This window comes from Danio rerio, chromosome 5, assembly GCF_052040795.2.
Source record: "Danio rerio strain M-AB ecotype USA chromosome 5, GRCz13ab, whole genome shotgun sequence".
Lineage (NCBI taxonomy): Eukaryota > Metazoa > Chordata > Actinopteri > Cypriniformes > Danionidae > Danio > Danio rerio.
This window is the reverse complement of record NC_141025.1, coordinates 40810114-40832845: the sequence shown is the minus strand read 5'-3', so window position 1 is coordinate 40832845 and position 22732 is coordinate 40810114. Positions and strand designations below refer to the sequence as shown.

The following is a 22732-nucleotide window of genomic DNA, read 5'->3' as shown; positions in this document are numbered from 1 at the left end:
GGTAAGTGATACATGATCACATTAGCTAAAAAGAATGCTTAAATGAGGACAGTGTGATGTGCTGGAATTCAACTAAATTTGTATTTGTTTATAGCTATTATGTTTTATGTACTTTTGCATGATTGTGTTGTCGATCTATAAAATATTTGGGAAATGAGTGATCATTTAGACACACTTGTTGTAATGTAACATTTTGTTCTTTTTACTTTTTTATACAAGAAAGAATAAAAAAAGTGACCTGCAAGCAGTAAAAAAATAATGTGACGTTGTATATTCCAAGTGTAGGCTACTGGGGGTATGGATTTAGCCAAAACAAACTCAAATTTTAAGCTTGCTAACTAAACTCATTGGCTAGTAAATATATAAAGTAAATATATATTTTGGTGTATCACAATTGCAAGTTATTTTTGAAATTCATGTCATTTTAAAAATTCTGGACACACTTTAGATTCTTGCTATATTAAAAAGCCATTAACTATATATTTTTGCTATTCTTGCTTTCGATCAGGTATTATTTTGGCACTCATTAATAGTTGCATTTAGGTATTGGGTAGGATTATGAATGTAGAATAAGATCATATATAAGTACTAATAAACAGCCAGTGTCTTTATATTAAGCCATGATATAATTGGTATTGGGGGATGCAGTGACGCAGTAGGTAATGCTGCCACCTAACAGCAAGAAGGTCGCTGGGTTGCTGGTGTTATCCTCTGCTCAGTTGGCGTTTCTGTGTGTAGTTTGCATGCTCTCCCTGCATTCGCGTGGGTTTCCTCCGGGTGCTCCGGTTTCCCCCACAGTCCAAAGACATGCAGTACTGGTAAATTGGGTAGGCTAAATTGTCCCTAGTGTACGAGTGTGTGTGTAAATGTGTGTGTAGATGTTTCCCAGAGATGGGTTGCGGCTGGAAGGGCATCCACTGCGTAAAAATGAGCTGGATAAGTTGGCGGTTCATTCCGCTGTGGCGACCCCAGATTATTATAGGGACTAAGCCGACAAGAAAATGAATGAATGAAGAATTGAGAATTGGTATTTAAACTAAAATGTTACTAAAATTTCTGTCAAGAGCTCAACTCAGTAAAGAAACTATATTGGTACTTTTATAGGGATTTCAATGCACTGCATTTACTGTACATTCATCAGCCACTTTATTAGGTACACCATATTAGTACCGGGTTGGACCCACTTTTGCCTTCAACTGCCTTAATCCTTCGTGGAATAGATTCAACCAAGTGCTGGAAATATTCCTCAGAGATATTGGTCCATATTGTCATGATAGCATCATGCAGTTGCTGCAGATTTGACAGCTGCACATACATGATCTGAATCTCCCGTTCCACCACATGACAAAGGTGCTCTATTGAATTGAGTTCTGGTGACTGTGGAGGCCATTTGAGTACAGTGAACTCGTTGTCATGTACAAGAGTCCAGTCTGAGATGATTCACGCTTTGACATGACGCATTATGCTGCTGGAAGCAGCCATCAGAAGATGGATACACTGTGGTCATAAAAGGATGGACAGGGTCAGCAATAATACTCAGGCAGGCTGTGGCGTTGACACGATGCTCAATTGATACTAATGAGCCCAAAGTGTGCCAAGGAAATATTCCACACCATAACATCACCACCACCAGCCTGAACACTTGATACAAGGCAGGATGGATCCGTGCTTTCGTGTTGTTGGCGCCAAATTCTGACCCTACCATCCGAATGTCGCATCAGAAATTCACTCAGACTCATCAGACCAGGTAATGTTTTTAATGTCCAATTTCGGTGAGCCTCTTCGAATTGTAGCCTCAGTTTGCTGTTCTTAGCTGACTGGAGTGGCACCCGGTGTGGTCTTCTGCTGCTGTTAGCCCCTCCACCTCAAGGTTAGATGTGTTGTGCGTTCAGAAATGCTCTTCTGCATACCTTGGTTATAGCGTGTGGTCATTTGAGTTACTGATGTCTTTATATCAGCTGGTCGGAGGTCAGAGAAGTCTAGCCATACTTCTCTGAGCTCTGGCATCAACAAGGCATTTGCACCCACTGAACTGCCGCTCACTGGATATTTTCTCTTTTTCAGACCATTCTCTGTAAACTCTAGAGATGATTTTGTGTAAAAAAACCCAGATGATCAGCAATTTTTGAAATTCTCAGACCAGCCCCTCTGGCACCAACAACCAACACGTTCAAAGTCCCTTAAATCATCTTTCTTCCCCATTCTGATGCTCGGTTTGAACTGCAGCAGATCATCTTAAGTTGATGCCATGTGATGGGCTGATTAGAAATTTGCGTTAACAAGCAGTCAGACAGGTGTACCTAATAAAGTGGCCGATGAGAGTATATTAAATGTATAAGAGTTTTGGACTTATGTATTCTATTTGGCAGGTCAGACTGAACTGTGTAGCTAATAGAGATTGTATTTCTATTATATATAAGAGTTGTATATTTTTTCACCAAAAGTCCTGTTGTATGTCACAAGAACAGCTGGAATATATGGCACTGAATTTTACTGCTCTGATACTTTTGCCTCATTTAAAAACTGGTCTTAAACTTTTTTCTTTCTTTTTCTTTTGTTATTCTGGTGTATATCACTAGAAAGATTGGAATATACTACAATATATAATTATTCAATTGCAATAACATTTTTTGTTTTAATGTATACTTTTGTTAACAACATCACGAAAACAACATCACGGGTATGTCATAACTGTTTTTTTTTTTCATTTTTGGACGACCGACAGATTTGCTGATTTCACTGTTAATCTAATTTCCATTAATTCTATTCCTGATGGCTGCTAAAAGCATCAAAGACACTGGGGTGACTGGACTCCACTACTGACTGTACTCAAAATAAAGTGATGGGTTTCTGGTTCCACTTTAGACATAATGTTTAGCCTCTGGGTATTCAGTTGTTGGCTTCAAATGTATTCAGAGGCTGAAATTTCAAAAAACAAGACGAAGTAGCTGCCAGAACACAATCCCAGAGCCCAAATGAGTAGCAATATCCCATAGCAATTATATGTATGATATGCAACCAAAAAAAGATTTCTTTTTTATTTTTCCCTAGAACACACTGTTTTAGGAGATCAAAACAGTTTGTGAGGTTTCCAAAATCTGATGCATCACATGGATGAAAATTTAAACAAATCACACCTGCAGCCTCAGAGGACTGAAAAACTCTAACCTTGAAACGACTGTAATCTGAAAGCCATTTTACAACCCATTAACATAAATTGCCCTGTGCAATCTATTTTTTTTTCACTATTTTTCTCATCTGGTTGAGTCTGTCCTGATGCGGTGCTGTAGTCGATCTGAATAAGCAGCAGCTGTATATGACAAGGCTATGAAAACATGCTCCATAACCCACTTGTGAGTTTCCTTCCGAAGGATCATGGACTACTCCAGTGTAAATATTACAATCTTCCTTTCACTGATCATGTGCTAAACGGGAAGTCACAGCTAAAAGTTCTGTCCTTTCTAAGAGAAATGCAAATTGATGTTTTTTCGTATATAATATAATACAACACAAAATAACATAACATAACATAATACACGATTCTTACATAAAAAGGGGGTTTCAAGCATCCATAAAAAAAAAATAAAAAATAAGTAAAAGTATAATACAACTTTTTTCAGTACCTTAGAATGTGTAATATTTATTTTATTTATATTTATACATTACATTATATTTTATACATTATATTTAAAAAAAATTTCTACATAAAAAATAATGCACATTTTTACCAAAATGATTTGAGAACAAAAATGTAATTCATTGCGTAACAGTTTATACACTGTCCAAAACAATCTTGCCAGGAATATTTATAACAAGAATCATTTGATAAATAATGCCACTGTTTAAGGATCACAGTTTAGGATCACCCTCCAAAAATGTATTTGAAATACTTTTACTTTGCCACTGTCCTTAAACCATAGGTTTTACCCACTTGTCTGCAAGCAGTTTTTAAACCATTTAAAACAACAATCTATTTAGTTTAAATACACATATACAGTTGAAGTCAGAATTATTTACTGTCATCATGGCAAAGATAAATTAAGTCAGTTATTAGAAATGAGTTATTAAAACCATTATGTTTAGAAATGTGTTGAAAAATCTTCTCTCCGTTAAACAGAAATTGGGGGGAAAAAATAAACAGGGAGGCTAATAATTCTAACTTCAACTGTACACACACAATTTTAGGTTTCTATGAATTGTAGGGACTTAAAATAGATTCCTGTTGTTTTATACAAAAGACTATAGAATACAAAAGATGTGTCACTCGTATAGTTTTGAATGGGAAAAAGTTTAACGGTCAATATGGTGAATGAAGCCGATTGCTATAGATTGACGATTCTCTGGAGGCAGGGGTTTCGACCAGACGTGAGTTTCTGCAAATTTATTGTGATTCCAATGTTTAGAAATTAATCTAAAGAGACAGATGTTGTTTCATGTTATTGGTGAGTTCTCATATGTAACTTAATCCTAAGCTTGGCGGAATTTGAAGTTTTCCAATTTAAACTAAATGCTCGAGCATACTGCCCGATAGGCGTTTCAAAGATGCCCACAGAGTGAAATGACTTGCCCTAAAGGGACTTTAGCTGTTCCTCATTTCCAAGAATTTATGGAACGGACTTTCGTTTTCGTTTTTGCCAGGTCACCTCGGAAGAACGAACTCGCGAAACCGTGAGAACACAGAACGCTTCCTGTGAGAAATGAAATGCTGCATTCTTCCTGAAGGTCACATGACCTTCACACATTTTTAACGTAAAATAATTTAAACATTACAGCATTCATTCAATAATTTATTGTTTTTTCCCTTTTCAGTATGTACAACATGCACAAAACCTTACAAATGTACTTTGCACAATACAAATAAAACAGATTTTAATACTAATTTTAGCAAATAAACACCCTTAATTAAGATTTTCATGTAAAGTGTTTACTTTCAGGCGATTCAATCCGCTGTGGTGACCACAGATTAATAAAGCGACTCAGACGAAAGGAAAATGAATGAATGTTTATTTTCACCGTCTCATTTAGGGAAACTCCTGAGATAAATATATTTTATCCCTAAACGTTAATAATAAATCTTTATGAAATGCTGTGCTTCCCACCTCCTTTATTCAGTCGCAATGACTTCTGGGACTCCTATAGCCATTTCGGTACTCAACTCTGCATCGGTGCATCCTTGATACCAAGAACACATTCGGAAATGTTCGCACATCCTCCATTCTTGCGATCTTGAGTTTTTGAAGTGAACTTTGGCTGTTGATAATGACGTTACACGAGAACACGAGGACGCAAGATCGTTAAAGAACGCATATTGAGAAATAGCATTTGTTTATACTGACCAAATTACAATTTATACTATCCCTGTATCCAACCCCTTAACCTATATCATACCACCATATCATACTTTTAATACCAAAAACATCTGAAGCAAAAGCATGCATGTCTATAATTTGTAATGTCTAATTTAGTTAAATAATAAGTTGAAAGTTCTGCCATGTGAAATACTTGAGACACATTTCACTCATGTTAAATTATCCCCTCATCACACTTGAGTTGTAATTTATGTCTAAGTAAGCAGGATTTGAGCTGCTTTGCATGGTAAACTCTCAAGTTCCCTCTTCCTACGCTGGTGCAAAACTTTGCAACTGTGTTATTCTAAGAACTCTCATCCATGACACCTGTCAAGAGACCTTTTGCTGTTGTTGGCCTCATTGCTAGAAGCTTCTCCAAGATAAATATTATTGCCCCACCACTTTGCAGGACTCGAACGTATCCCTGCACCGCTTTAACCAGGGGGTCACATCGATTATGACAAGATGTTGGAAAATGAATGGCATGCTGCATTCATATGCGCTGGAAAAAGACAAAAATACAGCAAGACTCACACTTGAATTTACGCTTTGCCACACAGCACAAGCTGCTCACTGTTATCTGCAGCAGGCCTGCAATATCATGTTTTCAGGGCAGGATCAAAGTGGATGACATAAGCCATTACACCCTTTAGAGAAGTCAGATAAATGCTCAGCAAGGACTCTTATCAAAGGCCGGCTGTTTTAGGATTCTGATTAAAGTCCTGCAGGGCTTTTTTCATACTCCCAGTGGAAATAGGTGTACAAACATTACACTGTTTGCACTGGCAGGAGAATTTAGTAAGAAGCTCCCTCCAGATTGCCCATGAGACCCAAAAGCAGTTTTTTTATTCATTATGGGAAGGAGCCTTTAGTGTTTTCTTTGTGCTTTTTTTTCTGATGTCAAAAATCTTAGCGGTTAAACTAAATTCAACACTACTGGATTAAATACTGAGCATTTTTACATGGCTCTCTGGAATACTTTATACTGATAGGTCAATCACGGCATTCCATGGTATGTTATTCCCAGATAACAGCTGCTGAAACGAATAACACAGGCACAGCCGGGAATTTGAATCAGTTCATACGTTCACATCCATATTTACACTCAACAAAAATATAAAGAAACACTTTTGTTTTTGCTTCCAGAAGCTAAATCAGACATTTTCTATGTACACAAAGGGCATATTTCTTTCAAATGCTTTCCAACATTGGTTTAAATCTGTGTCTGGTCAGTGTCTGGTTTGACCAACATTTGCCGCAACGCATCTCCTTCACATAGAGTCTATCATGTTGTTGATTGTGGCCTGTGGATTGTTAGTCCACTTTGGTTGAATTCTATTCTATATAGGCCTTATAAAATGCCACCATCAGGACACTGATGGTGACCTTTTATAAGGCCTTTATAGAATCCATTTGAACCTTTTTATTAATTTGTTGGTTTGCTTTAAAAGTAAGACAGAAGAGCTTGCTGTCTAAGATTGTAAATACCTGCAGCAAAGTATAAGGGGTAAAAGTGCCGGGGTTGTCCTATTTGTAAGATAGCCAGGTGTTAAAGAAGTCCATTAGATTACATCTGATACATCTTATTCTCTTTTTGATTTATTTCAAATACTTCCCTCAGGATCTCGATATAGGGTAACTTTTAAACAGATTTAAATTTTCAGTTGTTCCTTGTGCGATTGATTTGCTGAATTTTAACGGGAAGAGCTAGTTGCTGTTTTTTTAGTACTATTAATGTTGTTTAATGTTTGTCTTAAGTGTGTGGTATGATATATGTGTTGTAAATCCAGTACACTGCAGAAAAAATTGCCCCAAAAAAGGACAATAAAAGTTTACAGTAACAGTAAATTACTCCAGAGAGGTTTCTGGATATTGGCAGGAACTGGAACATGCTGTTGTATATGCCAATCTAATATGTTCAATGGGTGACATGTCAAGTGATGCTTGCCATGTAAGAACTGGGATGTTTTCAGCTTCCAGGAATTGTGTACAGATCCTTGCAACATGGGGCCATGTTCACAACTATGACATTACAGTAGCAAACCGCTCACTCACTCAACTGCCATAAGTGCAGTCTTCAATTTGGAATGTACCCTGAAAATCTTAGTCTCAGACTATCTTGAAGATAAGGATTCTGGATGTGGAGGTCCTGGGCTAGTGTGGTTGCACGAGGTCTGCGGTTGTGAGGCCATTGGATGTACTGCTAAATTATCTGAAATGCCTTTAGAGATGACTTATGGTTAGGGCCTGACAGAATCTGTGGACATTTTTTGCTATTTCTGCTAAGGATTTTGTAAAAATCTGCGGATTTATGTGGAATGACTTTTGGAGTATTATAACTAAAAACTTAATATATGAAATAAAAAATAATACCTTTTAACTTAAATTTATTATATACAATGCAAGTATCTTAAATAATATTTACTGAAAAACAGAAAATATTACTTTACAAAGTAATATTTGTAAAGTAATTGTAAATATGTCTTATGAACGTAATGACTATAAATTTACAAACATTTACATAAGTAAATAAATATACTCAATGGGCTAAAAATCTGCATAAATCTGTGGATTTCTGCACACACAGTTTCTGTGTGGGCCCACCTATGGTAGAGAAATGAACATTCAGTTCACAAGCAACAGCTCTGGTAGATATTGCTGCAGTCAACATGCCAATTGCATGCTCTCTCAAAGCTTTGATGAAACTGCACATTGTAGGTCCTGCCCACATGAACTCGGGTTTTTCAAAACCACTTTTTTCTACCCAGTTTCGCTGTTTGTCCACATGAGTATCGGGTGAAACCGGAACTTTCTGAAAACTTTTTTGGAACTTATATTTTTGTTTAATGTATTTGCTTGTCTGTCATACCACATTTTTTAACTGTTTAACACCATGTTAGTGTATACTACATTAATCTCTTTTTGTTTCTGTCTTTATTCTGCCATAACAACCACCTTGATTTATCCTCCACTTATTGTATGTTTGTCTGGAATACTTCCTTCTGATTGGTCAGTAGCGATATTGCAGGGTATGTTATTCAAAGATAACAACCCCTGAATAAGTTGATGGTTCTGTGTGGAGTTTGCATGTTCTCCCCGCGTTCGCGTGGGTTTCCTCCGGGTGCTCCGGTTTTCCCCACAGTTCAAAGACATGCTGTACAGGTGAATTGGGTAGGCTAAATTGTCTGTAGTTAATGGGTGTGTATGAATGTTTCTCAGTGATGGGTTGCAGCTGGAAGGGCATCCGCTGCATAAAACATATGCTGGATAAGTTGGCGGTTCATTCTGCTGTGGCCCCAGATTAATAAAGGGACTGAGCCAAAAAGAAAATTAATGAATGAATGTTGTCGATAAGCCTGTCATTCTGTTGAACACTGTGGATGTTACATTAGCTATACACCGGATTTTTATCAGTGCTAATTAAGTAAAACCTTTTTAATAGTTCACCCCAAAAAAGAACTTTTACTATTATTTACTCATCCTACATACTTCTAAGATTCTTCAATAGAACACTAAAGAAAATTTCCACAGTACAGTTTTAGTAAAAAAAAAAAAAAAAACATATACTGGCAAAGCAAAATTGTCAGCCATGGCTCCTGATAAACCCTCCTTATTATACACGTTTACCAATACCAAAGCAGAAAATGATCAGTAAATATTCCAATAATTAACCTTGATTAAAAAATTACTTGATTAACAGATGATTGCTTAATAAATTCATTGTGGTTAGAGAGTTGAACTTGTGATCCAAATATGTGATCCAACTGCTCCCCTGGCAGCTCACTGCTCTGGGTGTGAGTTCACGGGCTTAAGTCACTTTTTGGATAAGAGCATCTGTTAAATCCTTAAATGTAATGCAATGTAATGTAAATGATTGGTTTAATGTACAACAGTACATTTCAAAATAATTAGTATTTATTTACTTTCATGTATTTATTTTACAAAACTTTTAATTTACCAATATACACAGAGAAAATGTACTAGTAATTTGCATCCAGGGAATTATCCAAATTTTGACAGATTCGTTTTAACATCATGTTATATTTTTCAGTATACATGGACACAAACTCACACATGGAGCTGAAACTGATGTTTACAACATTTTATTTAGGTTGCAGCACTCAGGATAAGCACAAGTTCCATTTTAATTAACAATACAACACAAACATCCTCTCATTCTGTTGTAAACAGCGTCAGCTCATGTGTGAGTTTGCACCTGCGTATACATTGTCATTATGCAACAGGAAGCTCGCACTTCAGACTGTCGAGAACACTCTCAGGATAGTTTGCCAAGCTTGTGAATTGAATGTTATAATGCTTCACTTCATAAGACCTCAATGTATCATCTGGAGCCGTTATTTTGCCTGTATGTGTTTTTAACTTTTAAAGAGCTGTATGCAGCACTATCATCTTAAATGTTCTATCTGGTGAACTGTCTTGTATGTTTAATGTGCAGAAGAATGGGAATGCAGTATCCAATGCTCACAGCTCATCCCTGTTGAATGAGCACCACGGAGTGACGGCAGTGGGAACATGTTTATTTTAGCACGCCTGTCAGTCTCCTGCAAAAGATTACAGGTCTTCCGCTGTCTGAAGAAGATGAACAGATTTGGGTTTGTCAGGGAGAAAAGACATGGAATGCATGGTGATATCAACATTGCCAGATGGCGGCTGGAAGTAGGAAGTTGATAGGTGAAATTCAAGAGGGCAATGATGACATTTTCACTCTGGGGGATATAGGAGCAAAGAGAGACTTACACAACACCATAGGCTTTTTTGGTTGGCTGATGATTCTCATAAATATTATGGACCCTTTTCACAAACTGTGATGATGTGTTTAAACAGTAGTTTTTAGTGTAAATCTAGTAGAGCATTTCATATTTTTAATTTAAAAAATTGGATGTGCACTTAAAGTATAAAGGCTAGTACACACCGGGACGCTTTGGGTTTATCGTAAGCATTTTTTGAGAGTTTTTTTTTTCCGAATTCAAACCCAATCAATTTTTACTGGCGTCGAGCAAAAGAGTATGCAAAACCACTCCATGACATTAGATGGCGCTACACAATTTTAAGTTTCTGACACCTGCTTGTAACACAAAAGAAGACAGAAAGTTGACACGCTTGTTGTTAAACTTACTGGCGATTCAAACAAGCATGGATGGATCAAGTAGCAGCTCCAGCTCTAGCTATGAAGAAATGAGTATTGTTCACCAGTGCAATAAGCAGCTCCACGTTCATATCGCCACTGGGCATCTTCTTTAATGAGCGCTCACATTGACAGTTTTGCACTTGAGCGCTTCCAATGCTGTTTAGTGTAACTTCAGCAGCTCCGTGCACATGAAAAAATTGGCAATCTGATTGGTGGCAAAATACGAGCATGAGGCGTTCCTTAAAAAATGATGCGTTTGCGCCTGGCATTTTGCGCGTTGGTGCCCTTTATTTAGTCACAAGGTGTTAAACGTCGACAGAAAACATGAGCAAACAGCAAACCGGTGTGCACGGGCCTTAACTCTACAAACTTGTCAATGTTGCCTTGTGAGATATTTAGATGTTTTTTCCCTTTTGCTGTTGGTGAATATGGGGAAAAAAAACTTTCTTGGAACCCTTGAAATGAAAATTCTACAACACAAGTTGACATTTTTACCTTTTAACATTGCCCCCCCCCCCCCCCCCCCCCAAGAAAAAATAGCAAAAGCCAATGGAATGACATGAGTGATTGATCACAAAAATGAAAGTGAAAATGTACATTTTAATTGGTATCTAGAGGTGTGAGGGTAAGTTACGATTATCATGCCATCCATTCCGTTCAATTCGGTATCACGGTGCATTGACGATGCTTTCCATACACAATATCAGATTTTACTTTACAGCACAGCAATTTTTGTGTTAAAATGTATACATATGTTTATATTTCTATAGTATTTGTAATACAATTTTGTCCTTTAATACAAACAGGCAGAAATAAGAACTGTACATTTAACAACTCAAGGATATACACAGAACAACAAGAGCATTCATAGCAAATAAACAAATGTAAATATCCCGCTCATTTTCTGATCATTGATGAGCGAGTAAGGGCTACGATTGACACGAACGCTCTGCCTCTGCTCACCGATGAGTGACACTGATAAACTGCACCGGCGATCACAGCTGATCCAAGATATACATAGAAGAGAAAACTTTCCTCACGCCAACAGATCAAAGATCGACAGTGAGAGAGAAATGCAGTTTACTATCATTTTCTCTATAACAGTGAAACAGGCCTTCTGCTGTAACTTCAGTGCCAGTGAAAGACAGTCCAGCAAACACACATGCAGTGTTTCTGCGTTTTTAAGTAAGTTAGTTGGACTTTTTTAATTACCTTTCTCGACATAGTAAGCTACTACAATATAGCGCATATGTGATAAATGACATCAGTAGATAATAACCGGTTATGATCCATTCCTGAAACGATACTGAATGGTCCGCGTCTGCATAGCGGTGCACCGAAGAAACAATTCATTTTGATTGGTATCCCTTTAATGAAACCGCCATGTGGATGGCTTTTCCCCGATTATCAGTTTGCCCGCTAGCTCGCCACATATGTTGGCGGACTTTAAATGCAAAGAGGAGTTGACCGTGACAATGGGGTTTGAGTCCAGTGAAGAACCGTTCCAGAAAGCAGGTAAAACAAAAACAAAAGTCCAAAAATATATAAACAACTAAATAACAGGGTGAGAATGCGGTAAAACCTGAAAATGGTAAACATCAGGCAGCTGCAAGGGCTTCTCTTTTTCTGGACTGCTTTTAAAAACACTGTCGGTTAAGTTTAGGGAAAGTGGTGGGGGGGGTCAGTCAGTGCTTAAAAAACACTATCGGTTGGGTTTAGGGTAGGGGGTTGTTGGAGGGATCGGTTGGTCGGTCAGTCAGTTTGTCAACAGCAAACTCGCGAGAGAAATTTGATATCTGAAAAAGCGTATACATCGACCTCTGGTGGATTCGCGAAAACAAAAACTGCAAAAAAAAAAAATTTTACCTCCTGGGACGTATTTTGCGATCTCCAGAAATGCATACAGGAGTACATATCTAAAATGAGCCTGAGTTGACACTAATGGTTCAGATAAAACATTAATTTTACACAGCTTGACCTGCAATATAAAAATAAAGTACTCGTACAACTATTTTAGATAAGTACAAATTACAATAGCCAACTATCAAATTAAAATAATAAGCACAATCTGAAATCTGCTTAATGTATTTTAATGTAACCAAATTCCATGTTCCATAGCAAACATTCGATTAAATTCCCTAAATTATTAATCAGATTAAAGTTCAGTTTTCTGGCAAGTAAAATTAGTTTCTTTTTTTTTTGCAAGCCAAGGTGGCAGTCCATCTATGCACCTGCTGTTATATTCTACAACAAACTGAAAATATGGAAAGAATTTGGCATGTCAACTACCAGCACTACAATAAACCAAATTCACTGCTACAGAGCACATGCACTATGTCAATAATTCATTAGAAGTTTGTCCCACACTGTTCCTAATACCTCCTAAAAGAAACAAAAAACTCTGCAAAGATGACATTGTTTGAGCTTGTTAAAAATGGCTGCGATTTAATCACATTAGCATATGGCTAGAAAAGGAGAGAGAGAGAGAGAAAGAACTCAAGGGCTTTGTGGGTGAAATGCTGCGCAGTATTTGCTCAGGTGGAATAATACACATCCAAGCCGGCCACTATGTATTGATAAAACAAAGAGGATTCCAAAGAATGTGCTTTGTGAGCTCTTGAGCCTGCTCGAGTATAATTGCATTTCCCAGTTGGATGGGCAGCCATTACCAACAACAGAAGTCCACGCAAAACCCTGACCACACGTCCACAGTCACTGTGTTGTGCACGAGCTCTTAAAGAACTCAAGATTGAAATAATTGACTGCTACAGGCCAAGTATTCTCACCCAAGTAATTCCGCACATCATCTATTATGTGTTTATTGCTCAGACGTCTTCAGCTGCTGAAACAATGTCCAGTTTATGTTGAGCTCATTCTTGACGTGAGCACTCTACAGCATAGGTTATAAAGCTCCGGAAAGGAAAAAAGCATTGATAGAGCAGGTGTACATTCCTCAGAAAGAAGAGCCAAGAACCCTTCAGCGCAAAGAGGTTAAATGGTTTCTTACAAGTAAGAGAGCACATGTCATGTGTCATGCTGAAAAATGATGTCTGTGGATGAGAGTATCAGGAATAACAACATCACGATGTCGGAAAGTGAACGAGACAGGATTCCTTCGGCCGGCTGATAAACAGGTGCAAGGAGAGAACGTGAAAAGGAATGCGTTGGAAATGATGGAAAAACCTTTTGATTATGGCAAGAGTCTCCCATAATGCTTCTAAACACATAAGGAGTTTTCTGATTTACGGTGCAAGGTTCAGATCAAGCAGTTATATGTTAGATATCGCTGTAAAACTGTGGGCCGCTGCAATTCATTTAAACCAGTAAAGCAGAACCAGAGAACCTAACATAAATTCTCTGGTTCTGCTTTACTGGTTTAAATGACAGTTCGCCCAGAAATCTTAATTTACACACCTTCTTATCATTCCAACACTGTATGTGGAACAGAAAGCAAGATGTCTCAATACTATTAAATTCAATGCTCCATTCTTATTTTGGAAGCATTTTAAATTATCGCAATAACATAATTCAGGATTGCAATAACAGAAATAATGGCAGAGTAAGCTTTCAAAAATGTGCTATTATTTATGCAGAAAACTATTTAATTTCATTTAAAGGCAAGACCAGTGTTGGGTGCCATTACAGTAGTTACAAAGTCGCTAGTTAATGTAGATTACTTTACCACAAAACTAAAATAAAATAAGGGATTACTTTTTTCATTTGTTTTATTCAAGTTACTTGTAATGTACTTGTTTAAATACTCAAAATAAATTGTTAAAAAAAAAAAATAAATTTGTTAATCAATTCAGAGATGCAGATTAACAAAATACAAATATATTTTGCTGAATAATTCTGTTTATCACCTAGAAAATTGCCATTATTTATGCAAAAAACAGTCTAAAAATAGTCAAATTAGCTATGACCATACCAGTGTTGGGTGTGATTGCAGGAGTTACAAAGTAACTAGTTACTATAGATTACTTTTCAAAAAAGTAAAATAAGGGATTACTTTTCATTTTTATCAATATTTTATCTTTATTTCATTTTACCTTTATTTAAATTACTTATGTACTTGCCTAAATACTGTAAATAAAATTTAGTGGTTCTGTATTAATCAATTCAGAAAAGGAGAGTTACAAAATACAATTATATTTTGCAGAATAATTCTGTTTTTCGCCTAAAGGAGGACACATTTATCAAGTCAATTGAACATGCTTAAGAATGAATTAAGTCAGAAATTAACAATAGTATATCGTAGGGCTGGGCTATTAAACAAAAAGTAATCGAAATCGACATTTAGAACCTTTAATCGATCTAATATAGAATATTTACAGTTACTTTCCTACCGCGTGTGGAGTCACATGACAACGCTCTGTTGAGGCTGAATTATGCTTATTATATTATGATTTATACTTACTATATTATTATGATACTATACTTCTGCCAAGGGCACGTGTACAGTCCGGCGCAGTCTTCGCACACCCATGCACCTCTTAAAAAAATGTACTTACACGCCACAATTACGCTATGTGATTGGTTGGTTTGGTAGCGGTGATGATGTCGGGCGGCACAGAGAGCCGCATTTTAGTCAATGCGTGTGTTAATTTTAGTTGTTGAGCGTTGATGTTCAATAAATCATCATAGATGGTAGATAGTGTGTGTTTCCTTCAATTATTTTTAAATCAAGTAATGCACCCTTCATTCACAAATCTTTCACTTGTATTATGTGAATATATTTACTGTACAAAACTTGTCAGTGAACTATGAGGGCAAAAACATAAAATAAATAAATACAATAATTGTTCATTAACCATAATTGAGTTAAAATGTTCAATTAATCAAGGTTTTGATTTTAGGCCAAATCGCTGAGCCCTAGTATATAAACAGTATATAAGTGTTGTTATTTGAATAAAGCTTAAAGGTCCTGCTTGGCTCAAATTTAAAGAATTAAGTTTAATTTCTATTGTGTATGCATTTGGATTTATGGGGATTTTAAATAGTATTTTATTAGTAAAATAATAGCAATTAAATTACCTGAGTAATATAGTTACTTTCACACATGGTAATTAAAAAAGTAATTTGAATACAATGCTAATGATGTAATAAATGATGAATTACTTTTTGAAGACTAAAAAGATTTTCGTCAATTGGTTAAGTTTGTTCCTCGCCTCTGCTTGCTTGATTAGGGACTTCTTTGCTCTTCAGTGTTTGAACTTTCAGCCGTGAAATTTAAACCACACTGAACTGAACTAAACTGAACTTCAACTCTGAAAACTGAACTGAAACAGTTTCAATTTACCAGAACTTCTAAGCTGCTTTGACACAATCTACATTGTAAAGGTGCTGTAGAAATAAAGATGAACTGAATTGAATAAACATATTTACAGAAATTTACCTCCAACATAATCAGATGTTACGACACAAGGGATTTATCAGCGATGTATGTCTTCAAGAAAAAAATGAATCCAGATGACAAATATTACACATGTGTTAGTCTACATGTTTTTTGGGGAATGCACCAGGCAGATGAACAAAACCCGGAGACTCGAGAAATTAGATTAAGTGTATCCCGTTTCATCTCCTCGAAAAATCTTCCAGCACATATTTGAGAAGATGGTCAGAAGCCTTTGCAGCTGTTCATTAGAGAGTCAGGCTACAGGAAACCATTAACGAGGGCTTCTTCCAGTCATGTTAGCAGAAAAAACATCATCCCGTTTTGAATTATGGCTAATGTACAGACATATATCTTTCCCCTGTCTGTTCTCTGTGGATTTAACACATATATTAATCTCATTACCTATTGTTTGCTCTCATTTACTCAATATTTTGTGTCAACATACAGAATTGGAGGACCCTTAACAGAATACCAAGCATATCTAAATTCATTTTACAAAGGGACGTCTTTGTCTGTTCTATGAAAGAGTCCAAACTTAGGGGGGTCAGATACCCCAACCCTCAACCCTTTGAAAGTCTTTGTGGGGCTTTCAAGAGGAGGTCACATGATAGCTCTGCATGACTGTTTTCTAAGGGACCTCCACCTTTGGTCAAGTGCTTTGAAACCAACATGCTATTGTTATTTTACTGGCCATGACAAGGACAAAGGGCCGACTGACCGGGACACACACACTCACTGTAATGGTATATGGCTGGGAAATTCACTCATTTCTGTGCTTCTTAATGTGATCTTTGAACTGCATGACTGACCACAGTATCTTCTATGCATGACACTTATCAATATAGAACATACCGGGTCTGTGGACAAAGGACAAGCTTCGGCTTTGTATAAGAAAGGGAAAGAGCACAACGCTAAGATGTATTTCATTTCGGCATTTTGAAAATAATAATCATTAAAAGGATTTCTATATTGTGAAATGGCAGCCTTTAAAAGGAGTGATTATTCTCTTGTCTTACCTGGCAAATGCAAACAATGTTTGCTTAAGCCAGCAAAGTCTGCTCAAGCGTAATTAGAAACTCATTAACAGGTGAAAATTGACTTAGATAAAGCATGTTTAAGATCTAATCACAGTTTTGAGTTAAGGATTCATTTATTTTGTCCATAGTTGGCCTTTCTAGTTTGTTTTAAATTGACCTTAAGTGTGATAAATGGAAGGAAGTACAAATAAATTATGTAATATGTCAAATGAGGTCATGAATGCCCATGCATAACAAGAAAAAAAATGGAGAAATTCAGGAAAAAATTGTTTAAAAGAAATATGGCATGGTGTAAACTGCTAAACATTTAAATTGCTAGGTTTTTAAGGAAAATTTGGGTCAAATATGGACAAACCTAACTGTTGGGTAATATATATATATATATATATATATATATATATATATATATATATATATATATATATATATATATATATATATATATATATATATATATATAAAAGATTGGATTTGTAATGTTTTTCTTTGTGTATATTTTTAGAATGAATGAAAAAATGATATATGTAAAATTATGTTAACAACTACAATTACATTTAAAATATATAAAATATGTTTTGTATTTAGTATAAAAACATGAATTTAATAAATAACGTTTGTTCATGTTAGTTGATGTGAATGCACCGTGTATAAACTAATGTTAACAAGCACAAATTTGGATATTAATGACGCATTTGTAAATGTTTAACTATGATTAATAAATGCTTTTCAAGATTATTCATACTTGGTTAATGCTATTAAATATATTAACTAAAATTACTTAATAGACTATTGATGGTTTCCCAACCATCACGTCCCTTCCGAGTCTCTGTAACTATTCTAAAGTCTTATCAATTTGTTTTTAAATTCTTGAAATGACTGAGAAACCTACTGGTAAGTCAGTTTGACCACAAACCTTAAAGCAAATCAAGAAATTCAAGACATTTGAGCTTTAAAATGTATTTAACAATTGTGATTTGTCTAGAGTCTGCAACATTTCCTCTGAAATTGAACAAAAACAAGTTCAAATGCTTCTCTTGTGACTTGTGTTTGGATTTTGTCGAGACGCTTTCCTCATATTGTATCATGCTCTACACCACTGTCACCAAAGCATTCATGATTTTGAACATAATTTGTGTTTTGGTGCAACTCTGTGAAGTATGAATAGCTTGTTTTGGTGCACTTTCTTAAAACATTTTCCTATAATTATCATAGGACAATGTGTATGTGGTCCTTTGTAGTTTATATTTGCATTTTTTGAACAACATAAGCCTTTACCAGGCATATTTTCAGCTCCCACTGGAAATGGAGAAAGTGGACAAGTTTAAAATGACCTTAAAATCAGTATAAATGATGTCTATATGTCACAAGGAAGAATACCACCAACAAACACTCACTAATAAATTATTCACACGTTCCCTCTAAAACATGCTCACACAATAGCAAAAATATGACTAGTGTTGCAGATACAGTTCTCAGAACCACCCACGATGCACACGGATGACTTGATTCCATCATGAAATTCAAACTATTGAGAAAGAATGGTAGACAAATCAACTCCAATGGCTGTGAAATTGAAGAGGGCATGAATGCTGACATCATTGTATCACTGGCGCAAGAGCAAAAACAAATAGCAGGAGGGTGGGGTGAGGTTAGGGGTTACAGCACCTTCAGTTTCAAATGTGTACCACCCAACAATGGAGCCCCTCAGGCATCCAGCACAGGTGTGACCTGGATTTGATAAAAAAAAATCGTAACTTCTTACCCAGAGTAAATAATGCCAAAGCTGTCCAGGTGAACCTTTTGTTTGTGTGTGACTTTTGGCAGCAGGGCAACTTTCGCAACACCAACCAGGAGAAAAAGTACAATGTATACAGAGCTGAGTGCTTTATGAGGTCATCTGATGGAAGAGATAACACAAACCACAAGGCTCAAAAACGCCCTGCCTGGATGGTGCTGATAAGAACTTAAATGACAGTAGCGTTTGTTTTGCCCCTGTTTTGGACCAAATTTGAGCCCATCGTTAAGTTAAAGCCCAATTTTGCATTTCCCCTCCAGTGAAATGCCACATCAGGAGATATAAAACAAGTTGGAACATTGATTGGAGAGTGTGGTTGAAGAAACAACATAGGTAATTTACAAAAATAAATACATAAATAAATAAATAAATATTGTGTACAAATCACACCACATATGTGTAACTTTGGTGAAAAAACAAAAAACAAAACTTACTTTGGTGATCAAAATACCTTCACTTGATATGTTACCAAAAAAAGATCCAGGAAGATCATCTGTGCTTCTGTAATGCACTCATTTGTGAAATCAACAAAAAGAAGAAAATTAAAAAAATAACATACAATAATAGTTGAATTTTCTTTCTAAGATAACCCATCAAATATATTTTCCATTTACCATTAATTTGTTAGGCCTGAAGTTGCCGATCTCAGGTGCTACAATTTTTTTATGTTTATATTAGGGCTACACAAAACTGTATATCGCTGTATTATTGCAATTACAATAATAATACTGCTATGACGATCGCGTCAGCCCCAACGTCAGACACGGCCTTTGTCAACCGTTGACGCTGAAACCCCGTGAGAATGGGGCGTTACGTGACACTCAATAAAAACAAGACTCGCCAAAGAGCTGTGTGTGCTATGTTTATATTGCTGGTAATCAGTCCAGCATGAGCTTACAGCTGTATGTGTGTAATTAGGGGGAATCAGAAACTGGTGTGAGAGGTGCATAATTGGAGTTGTAGTTTATAAAAATAGCAAATGTTCAGTTCTCCAGCAATCTGCATAGGCTAGATCGCTGGTCATAGTGACACATAGAGCTGAAAACTCTTAAGACAAGAGAAAAAAATGACTACAGCCAATTAGTCAGAATATCTGCTAAAGGTTTCGCTCTTAAGATGTTTGTACCTTGACACAGTTTTTTTTGTCTTACTTAGAATTAATTAGATCTGAAAAAATATATTTTATTTTTTTTAGATCTGAAAAATATATACAACAACAACCCTATTTATACATACATGCACGCACGCACACACACATATGCAAGCACACACACACATGTCCCTATAGGTTAAGCGGATCTTATGTATAATTCAAGATGTGTTTATTATGTTTAGCACTAAGGATTTTCTTAAATTGCAGTTAAAACCAGCAAAGGGCACTTTTTAATGTGTTTATGTGTTTAGGGCATGTTTTTAACTGTTACAGAAGATGCCAGAAACAGGGTTATTTTAATTAAGGTCTAATAATAATAATAATCATTATTAATAATAATAAATCATTTTATTTATAAATGGTGCCTTTCTACTAGACACCCACGGTTGCCTTACAACAAACATGCCATGCCAATCTTAATGTCAAGATATGTCATCATAACATACTACTTACAAAATGGCAATTTATTTTGCAAGAATTTTTCAGAAACATGGTTTTTTCCCCTCAAGTAAAGGAACAAGTTGTACTCTTTATATCAGCCTCAATTATGTGTTATAACTCTTTAGGACTTTAATATAGCACTGTTTACAAAGTCAACAATTAGTGGAAAAGTCTGTCAGTCGACGCTGGCTCTGCTTGCCGTGTGCTCCTCGTTTGATTGTAAAGTCACTCATTCCACTGGGGTTAGTACAAGAGGGTTAGGTAAAACACTAGTTCTGTATCTGGTTGTAACACGGTGAGTGCAGAAAAAAACAAAACATTTGGTCTCCCGGTGGGCCAGAAAAAATATGACTAGAGTTTATATTCCCCTTTCATTTATTTCTTTGGTCTTAAGTTGCACTGACACAAATTTATTAGTGTTCTGTAATGCCTCCATCATTTGACCCATGAAGTAGTTACAATAAACTATTTCTCTGGCGTATAAGGAGAGATCTCCAAACAAGATCTTTCATCCCAGATTTATTAAATGAAACAAGGCTGTTTTGGACAGAAGCCTCATTTATTAGGGATTTCATAACACGAGGCCATGATCAGATGTCTGTTTGGGATATTATGATAAGGCTCCTAATCCAACTGTTGCAACACATACTGCAGATCATATACAATTAACATTAAGTTGAGTAAGGCACTAAGGCAGACAGATTTCACTTAACTGTTATTCTTCCAGGTCTTGTCAATACAGTGTAATAGAATCATTTTAACTGTCAATAAATCTGATTGGGTGAGGAAAAAAAAATCTTCAAATAAACATTACTAATTTCGACCTGCAACAACAAAACTAGTCCAGTAAACAGAATTTCATTGTTTTATTTGTCTTGTTTATTATTAACTAATAAACAAATGTAATAACTGACCAATCACAATTATTAACACAACTGGCTGTTTTTGCTTCTTATTTAGAACATTATTTATGGTGGCCAAGAGAGCTTAAACATGCAAAAAGTCAGACCCCCTATTTTTTCGCCATTCCACAATCCCTGAATTCAATGCAAATGCAACAAAAAGTCACAAATTTTTGTGATGCTGCAAAATATTTAATTAAACGCAAAATAATCTTAAAAAATTTAAGTAATCTCATGAAAACATCCAATTCCAAACCATTTAATCAAAGTATATTAATTTCAGTTAGCAATTTATTGTTTTACGTGATTTATAGACATTGTATATATGCAGCGTACGTAATCAATTTGAGTGTCTCTCGAAAAATTACATCTCACCTGCGCCCTCACAATCATTACATTACATGAGAGTGGGGGAATTGTTTTTGTAGCCTGTGCAGTAAGCAGATGCAGATGAAGCACGTAATTTACATTTGAAGTCAATGCATAGATTGGATTAGGCATCCTGTGACGTGAATAGGGTGTTTTGTGCACTTGACGCGTGTCAGACTTCAAAAGAAAGTTTGAGCACACATCTGTCAAACAGAGCAGTGGAACAGACAGAACAGCAAGCAGCTTACAATGATGGACGTGACAGAATTGAAGGACATTATTTGTGCTTTACATGTCTGACTGGTATTATGGTGTGGGTGAAATAAAATGCTATAAATATTTTTGTGTAACTCTTTTCCTGCAGTTTACAAGAGAAAACGCTACTCTGCCATTGATTAGTTTTACGGGAATTTGTGTTTTAGGTGTATTAAGGTAACGAATCTCCTGAGTGTGGTACCTGATGTCAGATGCTCTGGGGAGTGAAACCTGAGAGAAAGTTGTGGATATAAATAAAAGTTGTACAACCTTCCTTTAGCTTAATACCATTTTAAATGTGTTTTGGACCTTGTCTTGACAAGAGACCAAAATAAAGAAGCTTTATTTTTATGATTTGTGTCATTGTTATTGTGTCAGATTGCACATCTAACATAGTAGCCCATCTAATATGGTAAATAATATATCAATACTATTATTCTAGGTCATTTAAGGCTGGTAGCTTGAGTGCTAATGATTGTCACCTGTGCGCGCCACCTGTCTCAAGTCTCACAAATGAGCTCTGGATCTTAAAAGGAGGAAGGAGAGCAGTGGAAGACGAGAGAGGACATGGTCTTGTTTTGCTTTCAGTTTGGTGGAACTGCCACCTGTTTGATTTGGTTTTTCATTATTAAACTTATTTAAACGTTTGTTAGTTCTCTGCCTAGTTCTCTTTCTAAAATGCAAAATACACGTGTCAGTGTATACATCTGCAATGTTTTGAGCTTATCTATTTTCAAACAATATATGTGGACCAAAGGACTGGAACATTCATACGTATTTTGTTAATACTGTCTGTACTAATAAAAATGATAAAGCATATTTGACATATTGTTGCATTTTAAAAACTGAATGAATTGTTGAAGTGGTAAACGTTTTCAAATTTACAGT

General features: G+C 36.0%; 1 protein-coding gene and 1 long non-coding RNA gene across 18 annotated transcripts in view; one reads left to right on the top strand and one right to left on the bottom strand.

The window, feature by feature from the left end:
- The window catches only part of LOC147844083 (uncharacterized), a 209768-nt gene that overhangs the window by 50165 nt on the left and 136871 nt on the right, over positions 1–22732 (top strand). Inside the window, exon 2 of one of the 15 annotated variants that reach the window (XR_015491478.1) lies at positions 22287–22662. The exons of 13 other annotated variants lie outside the window; for them this stretch is intronic. This is a non-coding gene — a long non-coding RNA (uncharacterized LOC147844083). Of the gene's footprint in view, positions 1–22011; positions 22193–22286; positions 22663–22732 lie in introns of those variants that run through there. One more of the 15 variants, XR_015491474.1, reaches the window with a different exon arrangement.
- The window catches only part of cfap299 (cilia and flagella associated protein 299), a 101416-nt gene that overhangs the window by 36738 nt on the left and 41946 nt on the right, over positions 1–22732 (bottom strand). The gene's annotated exons all lie outside the window — the stretch shown is intronic.